The sequence below is a fragment of the Pagrus pagrus genome (genome assembly GCF_965226575.1).
Source record: "Pagrus pagrus genome assembly, chromosome: 22".
Lineage (NCBI taxonomy): Eukaryota > Metazoa > Chordata > Actinopteri > Spariformes > Sparidae > Pagrus > Pagrus pagrus.
Genome location: NC_140204.1, coordinates 10,599,003 through 10,618,868, shown reverse-complemented (window position 1 = coordinate 10,618,868; position 19,866 = coordinate 10,599,003). Strand labels below are relative to the sequence as shown.

The 19,866-nt window shown below is 45.4% G+C and overlaps 1 protein-coding gene across 1 annotated transcript in view; it reads right to left on the bottom strand.

Annotated features, from left to right (window-relative positions):
* LOC311251104 (insulin receptor substrate 1-B) overlaps nt 1-19,866 on the bottom strand; it is a 45,088-nt gene that overhangs the window by 1,382 nt on the left and 23,840 nt on the right. The gene's annotated exons all lie outside the window — the stretch shown is intronic.

Here is a 19,866-nt window from a genome sequence, read left to right as displayed (position 1 = left end):
AGGACATTTGAGTCTTCCCTGGCCTTGTTTGCACAGCTGATAGGATTAGCAGGAATGCAGACATAATGATAATTCTGCTCCAGAGCAGAGAGAGAATCACATGGTGTCAAACAGCCATATGGTTTGTTTATAAAGGAGTGATCTGAGGCCGTCTCAGGTGGGAGAAACCCGTCGAAATCTGAACACTTTAAAGGTGCACTATGTAGTTTTCGGGAAGAAATGTTAAAGATGTTCATTGACTGATTTTAAACAAACTAAATCATCAAACTCTCTTTGTTTTCAAACAAACTGACCTTAAACGACAACACAGTTTCATACGGTTTTACTTTGTTTATATGTGGCGGACCCTGCCACCTTTCTAGCTTCAAACAGTGTTCTTATTTTCCTCTGAGAACAGCTTGTTTATCCAGTTATGGAAAAGATAAATACCTCTGAGTTTGTATTATTGCCTCATTGATATTGTAAATATTAAAGATCTGAGTTTGAATTTCTTCTCCAAAACTACATAATGCCCCTTTAAACAGACTGCTGGCTGCATCTCTGAACGACGGTTGAATCCTCCTCGACCTCACGCCTTAGCAATGCCGTAAAAAGGGAACATGCATGAGCAATTTTACCCAGCCTTAAGGCCCAAATACTTTTTTTTACTATTTTGCACAGAGAAAGTTCACAGCTGTGAAGGAAACATGAAATCTTGGGTTTCAAATTCAAGATTTGTCCACCGATGACTCATCTTTGCAAGGATCAGTCTGCTTCCTGATACCGGTGCCAACATGTGCTCGTTTCATGCCACGAGGAGCGACACAGCGGAGGGACAACCGACTCTTTCGAAGTCCTGACAAAAACACCAACATGTCAGAGTTTGTTTGTTATTTTGCCTTCGCTCACTTGCCGTCCCGTGCGCGGCGGTGAACATGCAAAAAGCGTGAGAGAGTTGACGTTGTTGATGTTGGCACCTCCATCGCGATCACCTCTGTGAGCTGTGGGCGGATGCGCCCTGGGAAGGATTCATGACTGTGATCTCCTAATCTGTCACAGGCACAAGCATTGTGCCGTCTGATCCCTGCATCGGATCAAAGGGAGCTTGCGCAAGAAAATTTAAGAGCAAATTCCCTCAATGTGACTAATGCTACAACCAAAACGCCCGAAGATGAAATTATGCAGAGTACATCGGCTGATCTGAGCAAAGTCTGACATGCCTCAAAACTGATATCAGCTTGGCACAGATTTTACAGACCCACCCAGTGTGACCCGCTTTACCACCGACTGTTTACAGCTCTAACCCAGTGACAATCTCATGCTACATCTCAGATAAAGACATTTTTGGGTACGATTACTGCAACTGCTCTTTCACACCTGTAAGAAGCATGTTGTCACGTGAGTTGCGATGTCTTAATGACTTCTTAGTTTGCAATAAAAGCAGCATGACTACAAAGATTAGGCAGTGCCCTTTAAACTGGGTTACTTTCTGTCAGATGTGATGACTCACACTAAAGGCACTCGGGCTGCTGTCAGCCAAAATAACAAATTCACAAAGGGAACAGGCTGAGAGAGAGTTCCCTGCGTCTCTTTCCCTAAAATTTCCCAGCACCGCTTGACTCTCTAATTGCACGAGGGTACTCTATATTTACGCCGCTCCCTCTCCCTCTCCCTCTCTCCCCTCTCCCTCTCAGTTTGTCTTCTTCCTGGTGCAGTGATCTATATTTAGTCCCCCTCAGCACAGACGGTGCCCGCCAGCCGGCCAAGCCATGGCGGCCTAAAGCGGAGCGGGGCAGCTCCCTCATTCAGGCAGCCGGCTCGGAAAACAGCAACACAAACAATAAAGGCAGTCGACCAAAGGGGCCGGAGGAGACTGGCTGAGACACGCACTGGTGCTCTACCGTGGACACACACACATACACAGACACGGAAAGGGACACAGAGGAAGATGCTATAATTATGCGGATGACATTCACTTAATGATGACCTTTTCCCAAACACAGACACGGGAAATTATACTCTGAAACATGCTAAACAACTCTCCAGAGCCTCGTCCTGATGCTCACATGGCAAGTCTTATGTGAAACTACACAGGAAATGTTTCCACTCTTATCGAACGTTGCCTTCTGACCCTCCCTCGGCGGCTTCACCATCGATCTCATTCATTTCCTCGCATCGTTTCTCCATCTGTGGGCAAATCGATGTGATAATGACCGCGGTGCGTGTGTGTGCTTCTCTTCCCCCTTTCTCTGCCAGACTGTTTAAATCAAGAGGTTAGACAAGGCTCTCTGCCTCCGCAGCCCCGCGTCTAGCCAATAACTGTTCTCTAGCTGCCTGTGTTCGTGTGTGTGTATGTGTGTGTGTAATTAGGAGAGTCTGGGTCTATGTGATGTCTCAATCGAGGCCTGCCTAAAATTGAAAGCCACCCTGTTCTCTGGTCGTAAATCGAGTGTGTCGGTCTGTCATTTCCGTGCCGCCCCGGCTCCCACAAGACACAGCGCCGGTCTGAGCAACGAGATGTGAGTCACCGAGTCCACCGGTCACTCCGTCGGCTCGGGCTCAATCGTATTTTATTTTAAAAGGAGGCTACACTGGAGGTATTGCTCTGAATTATACGGTCGCAATAAATGAAGACAGAAGCTGGAGGAAAGCATCGGCGTTGGTGGTATGCTTCACAGGCTTCACATGGGAAAAAAAGCATGAGAATCACTGGAAATCCCCGGGGTGTTTATCGCCGTAGCTCATCCTTTACAAGCCCCGAGGCTGTCCTTCTTGGAATGTGTCAATCTGAGGTTTGCATTCACTCCAAAAAAGAGAGAAAAAAAAAGAAATCACATGAGAGATTTCTCTTCAACCACAGGACTCATGTTCAAGCGCCATGACATCAAGCATCCAACCTGCAGAGAGCTCTTTGTGCGAGATACTAAGAGCAGTCTCGGCTCCGAGGCTGCAGCTCTGACCTTTGACCTACACTTTGAAGTGGAAGCAACAAACTTTCTCCTGGAAGTCATTAAGTCATTACGTTCTGTAAAAATGTAACAATCCAAAACTGTTTTTCCACAATCCACCAACTTTCCGAGCCAGCGACTCGAGCTCTCGCAATCCCTCCGGCACTGTTATTATCCTCGATTCCATTAAACCATCCATCCTACAAAGCAGGCAAGCGGGTGAGAGGTAGCCTACAAGAGCGCAACATGAGCGCCAAGACAGCTGCAGATACGAGGAATGAACACTGGCAGAGCGAGGCAGCAGGACAGCTCCCGTGTCACCTCATTTATTTCTCCCGACGACGCCGGAAAGTCTGTCAGTTATGGAGATATAATGTTCGCAGTGTGACCGCAGTGTATGTGTCTGATTTCACAGAACTTATTTGTTAGTCATGAATCTGGCGAGTGTGCGGACGACAGCTAGGTTAAAGCGATACTCCACCCAGGATCTATCTGCGGGTATCAAACGTGAGCCTCCTGCGGGCTTCAGGGGTGGTTCAAAGAGTTCGAAAAATTGCCTCCTCACGGCAGCTGGAGTCGGTTTGGATTCACGGCAGCCACAATGGGTTGCGCTGACCCAGTTTCACGGTGAAACAAAAGTATCAAAACACTCACAGAAACTTGTAAAACGACCCATGCGGCCTAATCCACTTCCCTGAGGTCCAGGCGCAACACTCAGCGTGCTCCGAATAGTCACATTTTCACCCCCCCTCAAAAAAAACCTGCTAAATACTTTCAGTCCTCATGCACGACTCTGTGGAGGTTGCGACCACTTCCTGCTCCTCTATTGGTCGGACCAGCTGCGGACAACGTCACTCATTGGTCAACGGAAGATTGGAAAGTGGCAGTAGCACAAGCAAGCGAACACACCACATCTATTGTAGGGTTAAAAGGTTCGTGTGCCACTTTCTTAAAGAGAGCAATTATGAATATCTTCGGTTTAAGAACCAAAAACATGAAGACGTCACCTTTGACTGTGGGAAAATATAACAACCAACAGATTTTATAGACAAAGTGATTCATTCATAAGTGTAGGATGTAATCTTCGGATTGATCGGTGATGACAAAGAAGGGAGTTGTGTCTCGGACGACAGACTGTGGGCGAAATCTAAAATACAGGCGGGCGGAGTCGCACTCTTTGGCGGAAGGAAGTCAGTCAATCAAGGGGACTCAGGATCCTTTGTGCCATTTTGCACTTTAACAATACAGTAGGTGTTTGTTTCTGGTACCTGGTCCACCATTCAGCTTCAGGAGCAGACCTGTGTCTCCAGGGGAAAGTCCTCTGAGACGCGGGTCGCCTTTTATGTTCACAGAAACACCAGCAGCAGTTTGTTTGGAGCGAACACAAGTGGGTGAGCATCGATCATCGACGGGGGCTGAACACACGAACGGAAAATCCACAGAAGACTACCCCCCCGCCCCGACACGTGCGGGACACGAACCACTTTAATAATGTTGTCTTTAACAGGACATTAATGTGATAACTAGACAGCGTTCTTTAATAGAGCCGATGAATCGTCTGACTGGAAGCTTTTTTTATTGTTTTAAACACCGAGCGTTACGAGAACAGTGAACGCAGCACATTTTCCTCTTTATGTCTAGTTGTAAATTTCCATACATTACACTCTGCGGCTGGCAACGGAGGGCAGGTTGTGTGGGGTTGAAAGACGAGTGCTGTGTGTGCTTATTGCACTCTCGCCCACACACACACACACACACACACACACACACACACACACACACACACACACACACACACACACACACACACACACACACACACACACACACACACACACACACACTATCCTGCTTTAACTCTGCTGCCGTCAATCACACTTTCTGCAAACACGTCGCAAGCCATTATCCAGGTGTGTGTGCATGTGCGGGGGTGTACAGTTGCAAGGGGTGCACGGGAAAAAAAAAAACCACAGGTGGACTGAACACTCACACATACACACACACACAAATACACACACACATACACACACACACACACACACACACACACACAGCAGAGACTTCGACAAGGTGTTATGAAAGCTCCAGAAAGTGAAGGGAGTGAGAAAGACCGAAAAGCAATTTTCACACGACATATTAAAAGCTTTAACTCATTAAAGTGTGTCAGTTGTGTCCCTGTTTTGTCAGAGTTTTTTTTTTCTGACATGGTTGTGCAATGATTCAAGTGGAAAACAGACGAGAGGCTGCAGGGTGGTTTCATTATGCAGCGACACAGTGGGAGAGACTGGGTGGGTGTGTTACGGCACACAGAGGAGCAGGAATGTGTGGGGACAGGAAGAGACAGACAGAGCAGCAGCAGTGCTGAGTGCGGGGAAAAAAAAAAAAAAAACACCCAGCGCATTTGTGGGAGAACCACATTCACTGCCCGCGTGCAGCTTCACATCCGAGTACTCTGAGACCATCCCCGAGCAAAAATCTGCACGTCCAAGTTTGCATTCGTTATCCTGTCAGAACACCAGGGAGGCATGCGAGCCCTCACATACCCGGCCGTCGACAGGTTGTAAACGGCAGAGGACGGGGACTTTTGCTATTTTTAAAGAATATAAAGAAGCTGGGAGAGTTAGCTGAAAGCTTTATTGGTGTTTGTGTGTGTGCGGCACCTGGAAGCTTTAGAAAAAGTGGTCCAAATCTTGCAGAAGCTAAGTAGAGCGATGCTGCCTGCAGGTTGGACCAAAACAGTTTTTATCAGCAAGTTATGAGAAAACCACTCCGATGGATGAAGTCATTTATCAGGAAAACACCAAATATTTGCGGGTTCCAGTTTCTCCGATGTGAGGAGCTGCTGTTTGCCTCCGTTTCATATCACTGTAAATAAAAAATATTTGGGTTTTGGACGTCACAAACTGGCTCAGGGAATGTGACAGAGTGTCCGTGCGAGAACTTTTCTCCAAACAAGATACTGAAAACTAAGGTGTGTTGAAGGTGCGAACCAAAAGACATGATGCAGGGTGGATTTAGGAAGGCAGAGAGAGAGAGAGAGAGAGAGAGTGTCCACCAATGAAGCTCTGGTTCTTGACCCGGTTCCAATCAGTATTCTTGGAAACTTGGCGTTACCTCGAAAACCACCCGTTTTCGGCGTTTCCATCGTTTTTTTCGCGGAAAAACAAAGGACACGTCGTCAACAGAGGTTGTTATGGGTGGTAGCGAGATGGCAGATCGAACTGATTAACTGCAAGTGGACTCATAAATCTGTCGGTCCATACCGGCTTATCACAGACCTTTTCCTTGCTGGTGGAAAAGCGGCGAGAGGGAACACGTAGCACAGGTGAGCTTAATCAGCTGACGACCCGCCCCCACATCAGCCAATAGCGTCAGAGGGGCGTCACAGCCTGTTGGTTGGACAAAACAACAGACTTTTTGATGGCGTCAGCTCGGGCTCGAGGAAACTCATCGGCTTCTTTTCACCATTTTTCATCAATCCAATTGACACAAAACATGATCGGCAATGAATCTAGAATGAGAATAATCCTGAGCTGCAGCCCTCCTTTTCACATCCATGTATGTGATAGCTTAGCCCAAAATAGAAACTGTGTCAGTTAAAACCGCAATCAGGTTTATAGGAACAACAAACCACCTGAGATAAGAGAGCGATCGGTTTTCCAATGGCAATAAAAACATAAACTGTCCAGTACATCTCTGCAAACAGCTCGTGTTACATGCTGGCTCATCTCAAGAGAGGCGGAAAATATATTTTCCATTTAGCGTGAACGTCTTTAAAAAACATTTGTATCAGAGCTTGACCGCGTTCGAGCGGGATCTTTTTAGCGGTTGTAAGTACAGCGGTTGAAATGCGGTCGTCCTTGTGTAACAGAAACTGGCTACTGTTCTGAAATCTGACATGGGACGTCCTGTCCCTGGACGGGACACGCAGAGCTAAAGCCAACAGCACTAAAGGGTTTTGGGGAATGTTATCTCATTCACCCTCTGTCTCTGTCTCTCTCGCTCACACACTCGCTCTTTCATTGTTTGCTGACACAGACCACCGGTTTCTCTCTGTCTCCGTGTGTCGGGTCGCTCCACCAGTTCAGCCACTTTCTGCCAATGAAGAACTCCTAAACACACACACACACACACACACACACACACACACACACACACACACACACACACACACGGAGGAGGCGTCTTGAGTGAAGTGATATATGGAGTGATAGCAGAAGCAGGTGGGGGTCCTCAGTTCTGAGTAAGGCTTTTCCCAGAATGCCTGGTGGCCAGCTCGCTCCGGCTCTCTGGCGCGGACGCACAAACGAAATGAAACACAAGAAGCTGTTGCACCATCTTTAAGAAAGCAAGCTGAGCGACGGAGCTGCTGTTGAGACATTCGTTGTCTGTCTTGCTTCACCCGGCGCTGTGGCGGCTCGGCCAAATACAAATAACAGTTTGGAGGATCCCTTTGTTTCGCATTTAATTTCTGCCGGGAATCTTGTCAGACTTTTTGAAAGTTAGAATGGGAGTGTCAACATTTCAGTTCAAACAAGATAAAGAGATAAATAAGTATCAGTTCAAATAGTTGTTTTTTTTTAGCCATCCCAATTTCTGATGCATTTTATGGTCGTGATTTTGCAGATATAGTCATAAAATGTATTCACATTCTGTAATTAACTCTCTATATAGTCGTTTTTATGGTTGGTGGCAGAGTCCGCCTTTCCCGCACCATGTCATTGATCAACGTCACAGTGTACTGTTCCCTATCCCACATCATATCTAACAATCATGTATTTAATCACACCTAATGCAAGGAGAATATAATATACTTCATCTTATTGCTACAGCTTTCCACCTAAAATATTACAGTTAATAAGAACGACTAATGCTAATTTGTGTCGCTTCTTGAGGCAAACAAACCCAATACAAGTCTTCAAATGTGGAAAATAGACAACAACTACTACTATAATATTAATGAGGTAATAATGCAAACTCAGAAATATTTATCTTTTCCATTACTGAATAAACAAGCTGTTCTCAGAGGAAAATAAGGTCCCAGAACACTGTTTGAAGGGACAAAGGTGGCAGGGTCCGCCACATATAAACAAAGTAAAACAGTATGAAATTGTGTTATGAAAACAAAGAGAGTTTGTTTATTTAGGCATAAAAAATAAAATAAAATCAGCCAATGAAAATCTTTCTCTTCTGATTAAAACCTTTAAATCACAGTTAACTTGAGCCCTGTAACTATGGCCAGCGAGCCCGAGACTTAAATCAGCGTTAGCCCACTTTGGATTGTGAAAGTGCGAAGGCTTCTTTAGCCTGATGCCGACGAGGCTCTCAGAGTGCGTTTAGCCTTGTTAGGTGCAGTGTGACGAGCGTTCAGCAGAGTCAGAGGTCCAGAGAACAACTGACGAACCTTTGGATCATTAAAATGACGAGGGGGGCTGACGAGTGGAATCTGGATTGCATTTGGAAATCATCTCCTGTGTGTTTAGAAACTGATGCCAATCTGTGTTTCGCAGTGCCACTGTGTGTGTGTGTGTGTGTGTGTGTGTGTGTGTGTGTCTCCACGTGCCAGTTTGTGGCCCCTGCTCCAGTCTGAAGATAAATTGTGTAATTATTAATAGCCCTTTCATACCGCAACAGAGCAAACACACACACACACATCACCGGAGCTGCCCCATTAGCATTAAGTTACAACATGTTGCTTTATTAAGAGCAGTGCAGCTCCGCTTTTACGGGGAATAACCAGAAGTTTCATGTGAGTGTAAGCGTGGATGACTTTCTGTATGCACAAGTTTGTGTGTGTGTGTATGCACAAGTTTGTGTGTCCGACTGTGGGCAGACGGCCAGTCTTGGCCACCGTGCACGGCAAATATTTATCTTCGAACCTTCTGGAGGCTCCGCGAGTGACGCTTCTCACCTTCTCCTCGTCTCAGGAGGAAGAAGCAAAATTAGCGAAAGAGCCCTCTCCTTGTGATCTCCGTTTTCAGCCGTTTCTCGCCGCTCTATCGCTCGTCTGTCCACAACGTTTACAACATTTAGTTGAAGTTCCCCTTTTTCGGCCCAGAAGTGAAATTCCAAAGTATTTGCACAATTGCATCTATTGTTATGGCTGCAGCAGACACGTACTCTGAGGTACCCTCAACCTTAAAATCTGCAATAATGACTTGTAATGTAAAATCAGCAGCCTGCAGAAACTCTACATCCAGCAAGACAGGGATCCAGACAATCTCCTCAGAAGTAGCCGAAGAGAACTTAAAGTAAACAGTGAAAGTAGGAGCCGCAGTCGTCTTTATGCCATTTTTGAGCAGCGCAGTGGGACAATGACAGGGCTACGTCTCCATACACAATCCAGGCGACCAATATGGATGTAAACACCCTAAAATTAAATGTGAAAGTCCCCACATAACCCTCATGGGCTTCTCATTTCAGATCCAGTGTGCAGGAGTATAGAGCCAAACAGAAAAACATGTTTTTGACTAAAGATTATGTATGACCACTTTTAAAGGCAGGCTTTGGCATGCTGTTGATTTACTTCCATACAGTATGAAGATCAAATGAAACCGTCTCTGTAAACTTGCCTCAGTTGTATAATCCAACAAATTGAACATCAAGTGCGCGTTTATCTTGGATCAAACGTGCGTTATCGCTGCGTTGTAATGCAGTTTAACTACGCTACTGTACAAACGTAATGCAATCTGGTACAGAAATTCCTCCAGTCTTGATGTTTAAAGCGATGGCTTTCACCACGCGAGTGTCTGCTGATGGGTTTCCTCAGTTTCTGATGCTTGAAATGGCAAAAAGAAAACACATTAAAATGATCTAAAACACAGCGAAATGCGATGTCGAGTTATGACATAAAACATGCAAAACCACTGTGTGTCTGGCGTGCGGTCGGACACGGAGGGAGGAAACAAGACAACAGCGACAGAAAGAAAAACAGCAGTTAAAGTCACTTAAATGTCGACACGGGGCGCGAGTGTCGGATGGCACAATAACAGGACGCGCTGGTCGTGTGTGTAATGTTTGAGTCAACGCACCGCAAGCGAGGGAAATGAGCATGTGTGTGTGCGAGTGGTAGCTGGCCTGGGTCATTACTACAGCTCATGACTGGTCAAGAAACACACACACAAAAGAGAGCCTGTAACTACACGTGTATCAGGTAAAATCCCCATGGACATGAAGTCAGGACGTCATGTAAATGAGCGGCATGATGACGCACGGACAATAGCTATCTGTGTGTGTGTGTGTTGTTTTGAACGGGAGGTGATTCATATTCAGATGCTGCTGGACTCCATAAAGCCCTCAGCGCCACCATCATTAGGAACACGCTGTCATCGCCTCGCTCAGGACGAGCCGGGCGGACGCACGTGCCGACGGCGAACACGCGTGCTCACACCTACAAAACATAATCAACCGGTCGTTCACACCGAGGGGAGGGGGAAGCGCGATTGAAAACTGGTGCCACGTGTCGTCCAGCTCCCCTGGATGACAACTGGTCATGAATACAAACAATTTCATTAATGGCAAATGACATTCAGCAGGAACACGAACAGTACGTGCACCTCCACGTGCGATTTTCGACTTGTTTGTTCTCCACCACGTATGACTAATAAGTAAACGGGAGAGCGCATTTCATTTCCTCTCCTCTGACGATGTGAGGCTTTAAATGCCCTGGTTAGGCGGAGTGACGCCTGCAGCGGAGAGGAACATTGTGTTAACGGACGTGGAGAGGTATAGTGGTCGGCTATAATTGTAGATTCCAGAGATGCTCCCCGCCTGGGCAGCAGAAACGAGAACATCGAGTCTCCGTGACGCATGAAAAAGACACAAACATTTAGGATGCAGGATGCACATGAACACAACACGGACATGCAGACATCAAGACAGACGTGGCACTGCACTCAAACACACATGAAACGCGTCGATGATGCTCATTTGAATGCATGAGTAGAGAAATATAAGCCTCTTTGTGCCGGGTGGGTGTGGTTTCCACATCATTTGAATTTGGCATGTGTCGCTCGAGTGGCGAGAAAAACAAATCCTGGCAAATATTACTTGGCACAGCTGCAGAATACAAATGAAGATTTATTTTTTCTTTACCAACACATGAATGTTAATGCAACACAACCAGAAGCAAAGCACCCACATGCTCTGTGTGTCGCTCTTATTGGTGTTTACCCGTGATGTACAGCCCCACTACAACTCATCCTCCACCAGCAGTGTCAGCACAGGTTCAGTCGCACTACCTGACACCTACCCGACAGCGTATGATCATCAGCTGATCGGGATTCAGCGTTAAGCCCCGCTGTCAGCACTCATTGCAGTTCTCTCCAATCTAACGGTAATCGCGCTGTAAGACGCAGGATCACTTATTCCTTTTTGTTTTGGAGTGTGAAAGCTGCATGTAATGATACACGGGCCATTTAATCTAATTGCTACCATTTCTCCCATCATCGTTAAGGAAGATTAACTGAACTTTTAGATAAGGCACTGATACGATTCGGGCGAGATACAGATCTCAGATCATTTGTTTTCGTGTACATCAAAACAACAAAAAAATGATTAAAAAAAGACGTAAAATAACAATTACTTTATCATAACTGTCAATTTAGCCTACGCTAAACCTGTTCAGTGCCTTCCAGCCATAACTAGGTTTGAAGTGTTTGCATGAGCATCTAATTAGAATGACACTAGGCCTTTAAATGGTTTGTAAGGTGGCTAAACGCCTTACAAAAACCCAAAACACAAGCCCAGGTGGAAGGAATGTATTAAAAAAAGGTGCAATATGTAAGAATTGGCCACCTGTTGAAAATACTCCCAACAAACAGAACACTGCTAACTGCTGCTAACCGTATTCTCCTTATGCATTCATGGCTGTAGCTAGTTAGCTTCTTAGCTCGGTTAGCCACACAGCTAGCTAGTCTATCACAGGAGCTTCGGACTGCTGGGACAAAGGTTTTCAGGCGTGGGGCTAGCTGGTTAGCATGCTAACTTCTGTAAATATCTCTGCCATACAATATATGGCATATAGCATATAGCAAAGATGCTACATATAGCATATAGCAAAGATGCTACTATTTAGGGTAACGACGCCTCCATCCTGCTGTAGCTCTTGTATCTTAGCACAATATCATGAACAGTATGTGGCGATCAACTGCATATTTAAATCATTTTAGAGGGTTCTTGTTTTAAAATCAGTCAGCTCAATAATCTGGACACAAACAGTCAAGAGAAAATAGACATTATTTCCTGATAAATACCTTTTTCCAACAATTGCACATAAATTCTCTGAAGCAAACAAACAAAAAACTCATCTCCTGTCAATCAGCTATTGATAAAATCGGCTAATCGTTCCACACCAGAAGATTCACACTTGTCTCCTTAGGCAAGAAATCAATTTAATCCCGAGAAAACCACTTCCAGGCAGAAAACCCACGTGCTCACACGTAACTGGCTAACTAACGCACACACATCCTGTGCCCCACAGCAATTTGGGGTAATTTGAGGAAGAAAACCCTGCGAAACACAGGAAGCTGTTAGTTTCACCACTGAGGCCCGCTCACGGTGCTGATGCCGAGGTGACGTGGAGGTGAGGCAGCACTCTAAAGGTTAACGACCATTCTCAGACCAATAATGGCAGCGGTGAGCAAACACCAGTGCTCCTTCATTCGATCAGCACTGATGAGTTGCATAAGGAGGGTCGAGGGACTGCTTGTTCTTTCTCTAAATCACCATATAGCTCCTACATGAGCATATTATCCTGACTATAGAACGTGTTCTGGAGAGGAGCTGCATGCAGATGGCTGAAGGAAGTGTGTGTCTGTGTTTGTGTGTGCGAGGGGAACACTCGGGGGTTAATCTAAAACTCTGTCCACGTGTCAGGTTGGAAAATGTTCTGTAGTTGTTTGTCTGAAATGAAATTCTTGACTCTGTGTCAATTTGGCTTCCTGATCACATTGAACAAAGCTGCAGAGAACGTGGACCCTGGTCGATGTGTGAGGATTAGATAACCGAAACGCAGGCTGTGCATGTGTGTGTGCGCATGTGTGCGTGTGTGTGTGTGTTCAGCCTATAGTTCACCCCCAGGCAGTCAGAGTTGAGCAATCTGTATAGAGTTAAAGGATGGCCCCGCTGTTCCCATGATCAGGTTTTTTTTTTGTTTCTAATTTGAAACACTGCTTTCTACTTAGCAGAAAGTTCCCCAAGTCCAGGGTTGCAGGATCAGTTGGCTAAAGCTACGAGTGTAAAAACAATTTGCTTTTTCACTTCTTACTTTATACTTTTCTTCAAAATGCATGTGGATTCCAGGCTTTTGTTGTCATAAACTCAGAAACCCTTGACGTCTCTGACCTTCACCATCATGACAGGTAATTCTGAACAACTGTCTTATTTCCCACAGGTTTGGTCCCAGTTCCTGTTGGTTATAATAACACTTTACCGTCCATAAATACGTTTCAAGAGGCTGAAGAGTCAATTCTGCGAACTGAAGCTACAACCGTCACTTGCGAGTTTAATCACCTGTAGCTCATTAACAGCACATTAAAATCAAACTCAACCATTGTGCCGTTTAATGCGAGTCATGTCAACTTTCATGTGTTGTGCCGTTTTGTGGTTTCTTGTCTCTCTGCCCAGAAACAGATGCACATTAGCTGCGAGCTAACTCTTGTGCAGTTACTTTTAATCCCCGAAATAAAGAAAAACAATGAAATGAAATGACTGAAACTGCTGATAACTGAGAAGATGAAGTGCAGTCTGGCTTCACTTGGCTGAAGTGTAACCATAATATTAAAACGAGTATGATGGAACATAACTAAATAGAGTAAGGCAGCAGTTTGATGACAATATTTGGCGCGTCTGCACCACAGCTGCAACGATAAATTGAAAAGTCAATCGAAATAAAAATCATTTTTCAACGATTTTGATTTGTGAGCGCCTCTCTTTGCTTCCTGTCTCACCGTGTTTCCAGTCCTCTAGTCAAAAATTGGCTTAACCGGTCTCACTTCAGACAGTCTAGTCAGATCAAGGTTGAGTCGGGGAAAAAAGGGATTTCATGGCAGCTCCTCTGAGAATAACTTGACCTCCTCTGCAGAAGTCTTAAACCTGATTCTCACCCTGTTGTCAGCGTCAGCACTTCAGCCGACCCCGAGATCAACTCTGACCTCCTCTCATCCTCCGAACCTTCTCTACCTGATCCGTCCGGCTTTGGCTCAGCTCAAGGTGCAACGCACACCCTCCAGCGCGCACACAAACATGTACCGAGACCGCATGCAGCCACATAAACAAACACTATGATAGCCAGACAGAAGTACACACACATTCACTGCCTCCATGTGAGAAGTGGCTCGTTAGTAGACGTTAATCAGCTTAGTGCTCTCCAACGCCCACGGGTGCTAAGCTCTTTACAGACAAACCCAGTTAGAGAAGTAGCAGCTGAGCGATGCCACGGCCCCCCGAACCCAATGAAACGCACACACACACACACACAGTCAGACACACACACAGATCATGGTGGAGACACGGGGAGAAACACTGCAGCGGTGTTGACATCTAGACAATCACCCGGGGGAATTTATAAGGGAGACGAAGGGGAAAAAAAGAGGCTGGGAAACAAACACGGAGCGAGAAGAACGCCGAAAACGGCACACAAAAAACTCAAATAAAGCAAAAGGAGAAGCTCAAATGTTTTCCTGGAAGAGTGTGTGAGGAAGGAGGAGGAGAAAAAAGTGAACAAATAAGAAGGAGTGTGTGTGAAAGGAGGGAAACACTCCTCCTCCTCCTCCTCCTCCTCTTGTGCCCTCAGTAACCCCGATGGGTTGGTGGGAGGCCGCTCGTTCTTTTAGCCAGCGCCCGACGCTGGCCCGGCATACATCCCATACCACAGCGCACAATAAGCGCTCTGTAGCCAGGATCATGCTCACACAGGGAGCTGGCAGGCTGCCAACGCAACACACTCACACTCAGAGGTATGTACATATAGATGGCAACACACACACATACAGAAGATACAGTACATACAGTAAAAGTAGTTCAAGTCAATGTAAACTTTGTCTTCAATGCTAATTAGCAGCACTAATGTTAGCAACACAAGCTTGTTAGCATTGCCACTGTGAGCATTTTAGCATTCAGCTCAAAGCTCAGCTGTTAGCATGGCTTAGTCTTTATGCTAATAGAAGAATAGCAGCTCATCAGAATCATTATTGAATTTCATGTTGAGTTTGGGAATACACTTATGAGCTTTATTGACAATCGTCAGATGACAGTATTGATATCATTCATATCGATCTGTTAAATATGAAGCTGGAACCAGGAGGCGGTTAGCTTAGCATAGCATACAGCCTGGAAACAGCTCTGCCTGAGGGTAAATATTTGCCTACCATTACCTTTAAATCACACTAATTAGCATGCTAAACCTTGTTTGTTGAGCTGTGAACCAACACCTCGCGGTTGCGTGCCTCCACGCAGCAGTCACGTTGCTATTCCCGAACTACGCTGTTTGATCATGGACAGAGTGAAGTCGACCTTTGACCTTTCTGATATAAAACATCATGACTTCATGGTGTAAAATGTTGTCGGGACTGTTGATTAATGGCCAAAACTCGGTGACGTTTGACCGCCAGAGTCCAAGTGGATGTTTGAAGAAATTCCCTCTCAGCATTCTTGAGATACCGCGGTCGCAGGAGTGGGACGGGTGGAAGGACGGACAGAAGGATGGACAGGTGGCCGCTGCCGGCGTGGAGGCATAAACACATGTATAGTGAGTGTGTGTTCTGCAAAATGTCAAACTTTCCCCATTGGCGCCACTTCAAAGAGACTTAAATACACCAATACATGTACAAATTGGCAAACTATGACATGCACACACACATTCACACACATATTATACATCATGCAATGAAGCAATCAGAGCTACATTGACACTTTTACACAAACACACTCTGCTTCAACAGGTGCCTCACCTTAACTTGGGAGGTGAACGCACCGCCTTCCAAGACGATGTTTAGTTGGCAGTGATTTCTTAACACAAACCTGCCCTGCGAGTTATCTTTCCCGAGATCAGAAAATAAATCAGGCGCCGTATATTACATCTAATGGATGGCATCGGTCCACGGCAACCTTACAAGAGGTGCATTCATTCATTCGTTCAATCGAGCGTGGCTCACACGCCCAAACTGAAAGCTCCTTAATGTGTGGGACATAATTATGAGAAATAAAAAAGCAAGAGTCTGGTGTGAAAAAAAAAACAGAGCAGACAAAAAGTCCACTGAGAGGAGGAGAAAAGACAGGAAGTGGAGGAGGAGAAAGAGAGGTTTGGAGAGCGGAGGAGAGAGGCAGAGCGGCTTTGTTCAAAACAGAATGAGAGAAATGGTATTGACAAAAGAGACAGGAGGGGTGTGTGTGTGTGTGTGTGTGTGTGTGTGTGTGTGTGTGTGTAGTTGCAGTTGATGTAGATCAGAGCCAGGGCGGTGAAGGTTACTTTGGCCATTAGTTGAGGAGCTTTTGGCTGATCCCTGCTTCCTGAGAGGTGATTGGCTCGGTTGATCTGTCTCAGCTTTTCCTATTAAGATCAGCACAGCCTCCCCACTTGTGTGTGTGTGTGTGTGTTTGTAATTTATGTGCGTCCACTCATGCATGTGTGTAAACCACATAGAGAAATCGAGACATTTTTACGTAGCTAAAGAGCTCTGAATTGTAAAGCAAACATGACCAGGTGTGGTAATCAAATGCTTGTATGTCACATCCAATGACAAGTTCAATGGCTGAAGTCCTGAGACACACAAACACACACACACAAACACACACTTAGTCTGTCCGGCGGCGCCTCTTTGACTGACCAAGCTGCCAGTACAATTCATTCCCCTGCCGCTGTGTTCTTCTGTGTGTGTGTGTGTGTGTGTGTGTGTGTGTGTGTGTGTGTGTTTGTGTGTGTGTGTGTGTCTGTGTGCCAAATGCATGTGAATAAGGCACTAGTCAGTCAAAACATGACTAGAGTACTGAGCCATTAGCCGAGGTTTTACTACCTAATTACCATTTGCTCGGCCGGGCAGCCCACCAGAAACGCACACACAAAAGGGAAAGGGGCAAGCAGGAGCTCCTGTCGAGGAGCCCTTGAGCAAGGTGTTTGAACCCCAAATAAGCACAAGGGTAACAGAGGGATTTATCTGCTGAAAACGAGCAATTAACCTGAATAAAGAAGCACGGCAAACGTCTCCAATTAAGACGGGATTTTCAGCTTTTTATAAAGCCAATGGAGAGCGAAGCACACCTCAAATCTTTGTTATAATTTAAGTTAACCAGATTAACCAGAATAAATAAGAAAATAATCTTTTAAAGTCAAATATTTCTGTCGCCATCGACCAAGGAAATCCACCGTTGGTTGGGCTCCATTAGCAGCAGTTTATCTTTAGCACTGCTCACTGGATTCCTTCTAGGAAACTCCCATTTCGGATGACTTCCTGACCGGCTTATCATCAAATTATACCCGTGTTGATTTAGCCTAGATTTGCTCGACACATCTGTGTTTAACTTTTAGTCTGAACACAGCGGGCGATAAGACATTATCAGATAACGTAAAGGCGTGTACGTGACAAAGTAAGTGACACCTGCCGAGCAAAGGATGGTGCGTTTCTTACACTGACGCCTGGAAACGAGATCTGATCCTCACTTTACTGGAATCACACACACACACAAACACACACACACCTTGTCCTATCAGCTGATCTGTCCCCTCTTCAGTCTTCATGTGACGAGCTGAAGAATGAAGCCACTCAGGTCCGCTGCTCTCACCCTGACCTTGTGAAATATGCCATCAGCGTCACACAAACACACACATCGTTTTCTTGCAACTATCAGCAAGATCACACCAAGCAGAAACAAACCAAGTGTGTGTGTGTTCGTGTGTGTGTGTCTGCTTTAAAAAAGAAAAGCTTGTGGTGGGAGATGTGCAGTGTAGCCTGGTCAAGGTCTTGGGAAGATGAGTGACTGAAAAACACAACCAGGCGGGTGATAACAGGGTAGGAGAGAGGCGAAGAAAGGGAGTGAAAAGAGTGCGGAGACGTCAGAGGCAACAAGTTTTCTTCACTGGCAATCACCACGGCAACAAACACATGACGCACACATCCATCTGTATATACTGAACATCGAACCACGCTGGGACACAAGGTTCAACCTCCACCTTCTCCTTTTTGAGACTCTTAACAGGGATTTCGCATTACGACAGACTTTTCAATAACGATGCCCTTCACCATTCTCCACTCCTTCACACCCGCAGCTGAATCCTTTCATTGACGTCTTCAACGTTCCCAACACAGAAACGCTGCAGTCTTCTGTATAATTTAACAACTATAAGTTCGAGTTATTTCAGCTTCTTTCTCTTTTCTTTCCTGCATAATTCATCCAAAATTGATCCTGTACACGTCCGTGATTCTCTGCAGGGCGAACTTGTTTTTTTTTTTAAAGTTTTGCGGTTGTTTCATTTCAAAAAGCTCTCTGAGAGGTCATCGCTTGTTCTGATGTAAACACTCTCAGACTTTTTTATCGAAAAGGAGCGGATATTACGTAATGCATTGCTCATCTTTTCTACTGATGATTCAGTGAAGAGACCGTAAAAGGGCTGCGACTAAGGATTAGTTTCACGGTCGATTAATCTGTGAGCATTTTCTTGATTAATCGATTAGTTGTCGAGCCAATAAAATGTCAGATAATGTTGTTCAGTGTTTCCCAAAGCCGAAGACGACGTCCTCAAATGTCTTGTTTGAGATACTCAGTATACGGTCATAGAGGAGTCAAGAAAACAGAAAATATCCCAGTGTTTCCCACACGTATAGTTCACTTCGGCGGGAAGCCCAGGTATATTAACAGCTGCCTGAGTGCATTTGGCAACCCATTTATTATTTCAATCTGTCCACGAGAATGACGCCATCCATGATTAATCTCCGGTTCGTCCACACACTCCCTCACCTGTCGTTATGACAACAGAATCACGGATAGAAATCTCCTAGACCTGTCTTTTGGTTGGCTTGAATCACTTTTAAGAAGCTGTAATGAACAGCTTTAGCTTTAAAACTCATAAACTAATGATTGTTGATTGTTAAAATAGTTCACAATTCATCGATTTATTGTTGCAGCTCGGGAGTTTGATGTCCACACAAGCAATGTACTGCCAGTCACCTCACAGCGTCATCGGCGAGACATTTCCTTTTGGACACCGAGAATAACTCCTCACGCGTCACAGCTCCGCATCTTTTATCAGAAAAGCGAGAAAAACGCTGACTTTCTTCACATTTACACTGCTGTCCTCTTCATCATCTCCGCTTTGTATATTTACCTCACCTCCCGTCTTTGCTCTCCCCCTCATCAATCACCGCTTCTCTCTTTCTCCGGCCCTAAAGCTCGACCTTCCTCTTCCCACACCTTCTTTTCTCCCCTCTGCCGAGAAGCATCGTCATCCATTCTCTGTGCTCGCCGGCGTGTCCGGCTTCAATGTTTGCGTGTCAACAGCGCATTATGAAAAGACCTTCTGATGTCTGTCGAAATGAGGCAAATAGTAATACAGTATGAAAGCAAATACGCGAGGGTAACGGTCAATATTAACCGACGCACGTAGGGAGAAAAAAAAAAAAATCCATCCGAAGACAGAAGGGAAGGTTATGAAAAGATCAGAGTTAGGGTTCAATAATGATTACAGAGGATGGTGTATGAAGGGTCAACAAGTGCTCAGGGAGACAGCGCACACACAGACACACACACAACGGAGATTTAGTCTCTATTCATTGTGCAGAACCAAATCCTCCCATTTCCTCCTCTTCCTTACATTATAGTCAATGGAAGATTAGTCTGTGGCAGAGACAGTGGACCTCAGGCAACATCTGACACACACACACAGGCAAATCCTAACACAAGGCGTGACTACTTTTACTTTCAATGACCCCATCAAATTCCTCAAAGT